Below are 6,500 nucleotides of genomic sequence, written 5' to 3' on the forward strand. Positions count from 1 at the left end.
ATAGCTAAGATTTCAAAGCCAGCATCCAGCTATGAGAGAGAACATGCAACATTTGTCTTTCTGGGTCTGGGTTACCTCACTCAGGATGATTGTTTCCAGTTCCATGCATTTTCTTGCAAATTGCATAGTTTTAGTTGTTTTTTTAAAGCCAAATAATATTCCATTGTGTATATGCACCACACCTTTATTATCCATTCATCAGATGATAGACATCTAGGTTGTTCTCAATCCCTGCCTATTATGAAAAGGACAGCAATGAGCATGGATGAATGGGTATTTCTGATGTAAGGTATTTGTCTTTTGGGTATATGCCTAAGAGTGATATGGCTATATCAACCAAGAGATCAATTTCTAGCTTTTTGAGGAATCTCCACACTGATTTCCATAGTGATTACACCAGTTTACACTCCCACCCGCAGTGGATAAGTGTTCCCCTTTCCCTATGTCCTCACCAGCATTTGTCATTTTTTGTTTTTGTTTTTCGTGAAGTCCTTGCTTTTGTTTTTGTTTGTTTATTTTGAAATATATTTTAATTGAATTTTTGTGTATTTCATACAGAACATCTTTTTTTTTTTTTTGGTGCTTTTGAGATAGGGTCTCCCTGCAGTCCCAGCTAGCCTGGAACTCACTATATAGACCAAGCTGGCTTTGAACTCACAAAGGTCTGCCTGCCTCTGCCTCCCAAGTGCTGGGATTAAAGGCGTGCACCACCACGCCCAGCTCATACAGAATATTTTAATCATCTTTACACCCCCTCCCCCACTGGCACCCTCCCATAGCCCCCCACTGGAATTCATACATTCTGTCATTTGTCTTAAGACCTATTGTGTCAAGTTAGTTTCTCCACATGTCCCTCTGCAAGTTCATCTACTGAGGTTTAGTCAGCCTATCTAGAGTCTCTTGTTTTAGGAAGATCAGCTCTTCCTTACCCAGCAGCAATCAGTTGCCAATATTTCTTCAACTAAGATTGGGATCAACTGTCCATTTCCCCAGTTCTATGCTGTATTTTTGTCTGAGTTTGCGTGGGTCCTGTGCATGCTGACACCACTGCTGTAGGTTCATATGAGCAAGGTCCCAGGAGCTTGTAGGACTCTATTTCCATATGGTCATACACCTCCCCCGGCTCTTAAAAACTTTCCACCCCCTCTTCCACAATGGTCTCTGTGCCCTGGGTGGGTGTAGTTTAATATAGGAGTCCTGTCCAAGGACCAGCATTCTGCAGACCTTTAGTCTGTACACTTTGGCCATTTGTGACCTTTTGTGTTCCTGGCCCGCTGTTGCATGAGGGGCCTTCATTAATGAGAATTGAGATATTCATTATTGTGTTCTTTACTCTGTATTCTATGTTCCATGAGCCTTAGGTAAAAAGATTGCATTGTGGATGTGCCACTTAGACTTGGGCAATTCACAATGTTTTTGTGTAACCAGTTGTGGTACTCTCTCTAATAGTTTCCATCTGGTACAAAAGAAGCTTCTTTGAGGAGCGGTGCCTGGGATATTTGTCTGTAAATATAAGGATACATATTTTGCACACAGCAAGAAATTACATTAGTCTAGGGATGTGACAGTTTTGGAATCTTCTCTAAGATCTATGATCTCTTCAGCCATATGTATTTAACTATGTTTACTGTACCACATGTGAGTTTCCTCCTATTGAATGGGCTTTTAGTCCAATTAGGAAGCTATTGATTGCCCCCAAGATAAAAGTTCCACTCCTGCACGAATGTCCTGTGTTGTGCAGGTCATTGATGTGGTTATTTGGTCTTGAAGCTGGTGTCAAACCATGACTGATGTTCTCCCTTAGCACCTTGTGCAGTGCTTGCCAAAGCTATAAGATCTAGCCTTCAGGGAAGGGGCTTCCAGGTCAGTGCCAGCTCCACTACTCCAAATCCTGTATCAGAAGTATGTTCTGTCTTCAGCAGTGGGGTCTTACCTTCAAGTTCTGGGAGGCCATCAAGGACTGAGGCAATAGCCTGTGTAATTTTGGGAGTCCCTTGGACCACAAAAACCAAAGGAAGGTTTCTCCTGTCTGGTACTATTTCTTGTTATGTAGCCTTCAGCTATATTCATGGACTCATATAGAGATATTGCATGTGTAATTTGTCAACAGGCTGTTGAACTAATATGATTTCCTCTGGTTTTTCACACTAGCTAGGTGTTATTTATCTCTCCTCTTTCTCTCTCCCTGTCTAACCCTTCTTAATCCCTGCCCATCCGCAGTTAAAGTGTCCCCATTTTCCCCATTTCTCCCTTGATACTTGATAATAGTCTCCTATGGCCCCACTTCTCTTGAACTCCTTCTTTCCCTTTTTCCCAAAGTTCTTTGTATAACTCTCCCTCCACCTCCCATTTAAATACCCTCATTTGATTCATTTCTCCCTTTGTAACACCTGTCTCCTACTGTTCTTTTCTCTCAGGTTCCTTCTTCCCTTTACCTTCCTGGTACCTTTTCATTATCCTGGTTCTGCACTTACATCAGGATGCATACTCACATATAAGGATTTGGTAGTAGGTGCCACATATGAGGGAGAACATATGTCGTTTGTTTTTCTGAGTCTGTGTTACTTCACTTAGTAAAACAGTTTCTAGTTCCATCCATTTACCTGCAAATTTCATGATTTCATCCTTCTTTACTGCTGAGAACTCCACTGAGTAAATGTACCACAATTTCATTGCAGAGTTACTTGTACATCCATGTTTGTTGCTGCTCTTTTCATAGAAGCTAAGAGATGGAGGCAACCTAAATGTCCCTCAACTGATGAGTGGATAATGAAAATGTTTGGGTTTTTTAATCTTAAACCATTCTGACTGGTGTAAGATGAACTCTCAAAGTGGTTTTAATTTACATTTCCCTGATGACTAAAGATGTTGAACATTTTTATAGCATTTCGCAGCCATTTATGTTTCATCTTTAGAGAACTTCCTGAATATCTTCTTGCCTGAATTTTTAATTGAGTTGCTTGTTTAGTTGATGTTTAGGTTTTTTTAGTTTTTTGTGTATTCTAGATACTAACCCTCTGTCAGAGATATAGCTGGTAAAGATTTCTTCCCATTCTGTAGGTTGCATCTTCACTTGAAAGATAATGTTCTTTGCTGTGCAGAAGCTTTTTGGCTTCATGGTGTCCCATTTGTCAATTATTGGAGTTAATTCTTGTGCTATAAGAATCCTGTTCAGAAAGTCTTTTCTGTGTCTATAAGTTCCAATGTATTTCCTGCTTTCTCCTCTATCTGATTCAGGGTATCGGATCTTACATTGAGGTCCTTGATCTGTTTGGATTTGAATTTTGTGCGTGGTGAGAGCTAGTTTCACTCTTCTACATGCCACTATCCAGTTTTACCAGCACCATTTGTTGAACATGCTGTCTTTTCTCCAGTGTATATTTGTGGTTCCATTGCCAATTTTTAATTAATTTATTTACTCATTGATTTTATGTGTATGAATATTTTGCCTGCATGTATGTAAGTGCACCACATCGTGCAAATGCCCACAGAGGTCAGGAAAGGGCATCCGGTCCCCTGGAACTGGAGTTACAGATGGTTGTTAGGCACCATATGAATGCTGGGAACTAAACCCAGGGCCTCTGTGAGAGAAGCCAGTGCTGTTAACCACTGAGCCATCTATCCAACCCTGGCAATTAAGTTACATTCAGATGCCTCTCTGGTGTTTCCTGATACATTCTCAGGATGAACTAAGGCCTGTCCCACCCATACTGAAACAGTTTAAGAAGTTAGCAAGGCCTCATTCTCTAGAGTAAGACTTTAGTCTCTGAGTCTCCACACCCTCAAGAATGTCCTGAGGGTAATGTTACTCACACTTGCAAGATGTTTGTGCTACTGTGCAATACTCCCAGCATTTATTAAAATTTGAGGCAAGGTGTCACTAAATTACTCAGACAGGCCTTGAGCTCATGATCCTCCCAGCTTAGCCTCCTTGGTAGCTGGGGTTACAGGCCTGCACCACTTGGCTCAGCAAAAGTTCTCTTTGATAAGCAAAAGAGACAATTTAACTTCCTATAAACAAAGATAAGGCCAATTTATAAATATCAGTAGTTATGAATGTATTTTATTGTTTGAATTACTTCTTTTAAGCACTGTTACTAAAATCATATTTACTCAATGTCTACAGCCTGCACTATTTTCCTTTTTAAACTTCTTAGAATTTTTCTTTTGTGTTTTGCCATAGTCTTGGTATATAATGATCCAATTTTTTGTTTGTTTTTTTCTTTTGGTTTTTATTTTTTATAGATTGAGGGATCTTACTCAAACTCAAAAATTAAGATGATGACAGGTATCCTACAAAACAGGGTGACCTTTGATATTACTACAGTAACACAAGGGGGAAATCTGTATAATTACTAAAGTGGAATGCTGTGCCTGACAACTTTGGCAAGTTGTCCAAGATTTGTGTACCCAAATTAAACCTATGGCAGAGTCTGCCTTCAGTTTTACTGATTTGTTAGCATCTTGGTTCCAGGCGCCTCATAATGACAAAAGGTCATTCCTTTTTTGATCCTAATTTCATAATTAAGCATAAAAATCTGCTGTATGCTTTCCTGTTTACACAGTTTGATATCTTAAATAATAACATCCTTTTGTCTGGTTCTCCATCAAATGATGACCCTTGCTTCAAAGTTTGGAACTTATCATATCCTCCTTAGATTAGGCAGATTGAGATTCTTAAATTTTTTAACATTTTATTTATTTATTTATTTATTTATTTATTTATTTATAGGGAGAGGGGGTACTTGCAACAGCACACATGTGGAGGTCAAAGAACAACTTGTGGGGATCAGTTCTCTCCTTCCACCATGTGGGTTCCAGGGATCAAACTCAGGTCATCAGGATTGGCAGCAGGCACTTTTTTTTAAATTTCTCACTGATCCAAGTTGAGATTTTTGATCTGTGGATAGGCAGAGTCTACCTACCTGGTCAGCATGAAGAAACTTTATAAAATGAAACTTCGGCCAGCGTCAAACTTCAATTTTAAGGAATGAAAATCTCAGAGCAGATAATTGCCATAATAGCAGATAGTAAAAATTAAGAGAACATGGAAAGAAAAGGAACTCCTTGTCATTGCTGGATAAGAATCAAGAAAATCTTACAAGCAAGGTTACAGTTACAATATACACCTTGCCTTCTTTATGAGCTATGCATAATAGGAATTCTTTTGACCTTTTGTGACCTATGTTTTGTCTTTTCAGTCAATAAACCTATACAATGCACTTAAAACCAAAACCACCTTACCATCTTGCTTACTAAAGAAAAGTCCTTTTTCCCCCCTTTTCACACGATGACAAACTTTATTCATCCTCAAGGGCTAGACAAAGGCAAGCTCACTGGTGTCTGACTTTAACATGCAGTCATCTTGAGCTTCTGCCTGTTTTCCCTCGATACATTTTAGCTCATCTAACCTCTTTTTTCCTCTACCCTCCTCTCCTCCTCTGCCAAGGGTTTTAGGTAACTGTAGCACTTGGTTCCATAAGCCATGCCAAGGACCAGAGCAGAGTATTGGTCAAGCTTGATGAGTGGAGATACCTGCATCAGGGTCACCATTTTGTCTGTGACCTGGAGGTACAAGAGAGCTAAAGAAAAGTTCTTGGTGGACATGGTGGAACATGCCTATAAGTCCCAGCACTAGGGAGGTAGAGGCAGGCATTCAAAGTCATTCTCAGCTGTGCAGTGAGTTTGAGGTCAGCCTGGGCTACAGGAGACCCTCATCTGAAAAAATATAGATAAATAAATAAACAAACAAACAAACAAACAATTCTTAGCTGGGCCTAGTGGCTCAGGTCACTAATCTTAGTTTCTTGGGAGACTAAAACAGGATGATCACAAATTCAAAGCCTGCTTAGGCTACAGAGTGAGTTCAAGGTGAACCTGGGTAACAATTGAGACACTGCCAGAAATCCTTTACATGTTGGCCATATAACTCAGTGGTACAGTGTTTTGTGACATACATGAGGCCATGGATCTAATTCCTAGCACAAAACAGAAAAAGAAAGGTTCTTTAGGTAAAAATAGGTATACTAAAACATTTTACCCAATCTTTTAAATCTTTCAAAAGCCAGCAGAATCACATATACTGCCTTTATTAAAGACACAGCTATGGCTCTTTAAAAACCTTAGCCCATTCTGTGGAGGGTACAAATGTCTAAGTGTCTCTTCTCTCCCATGAGCCCATACTTAAATTTATACTAAAAATCTTTTATTTGGCTGAGGAAATGACTCAGTGAGTAAAATTCTTGCTTCCCAAGAATAAGGACCTGAGTTTGGAGCCCCAGCACCCACATAAAAGCTGGGTACAGAGACATGTATCTATAACCTCAAGGCAAAGGCAGACAGATCCTGGGAACTGGTGGCTTCCTGGCCAGGCAATGTAGCCAAAACCTCCAGGTTCAGTGAGAGACGAGACCCTGTCTCACAAAACTACCATGGAGAACGATGGAAGAAGCCACTTAATGTTGGCCTCTAGTCTCTACACATGTGCTTATACCACACAC

The 6,500-nt window shown here is 40.0% G+C and overlaps 1 pseudogene; it reads right to left on the bottom strand.

The window, feature by feature from the left end:
• Nucleotides 1-5,317: 5,317 nt before the first annotated feature.
• Nucleotides 5,318-5,553, bottom strand: LOC103743185 (annotated as a pseudogene).
• Nucleotides 5,554-6,500: the final 947 nt, after the last annotated feature.

This window comes from Nannospalax galili, unplaced genomic scaffold (assembly GCF_000622305.1).
Source record: "Nannospalax galili isolate Female #2095 unplaced genomic scaffold, S.galili_v1.0 scaffold280, whole genome shotgun sequence".
NCBI lineage: Eukaryota > Metazoa > Chordata > Mammalia > Rodentia > Spalacidae > Nannospalax > Nannospalax galili.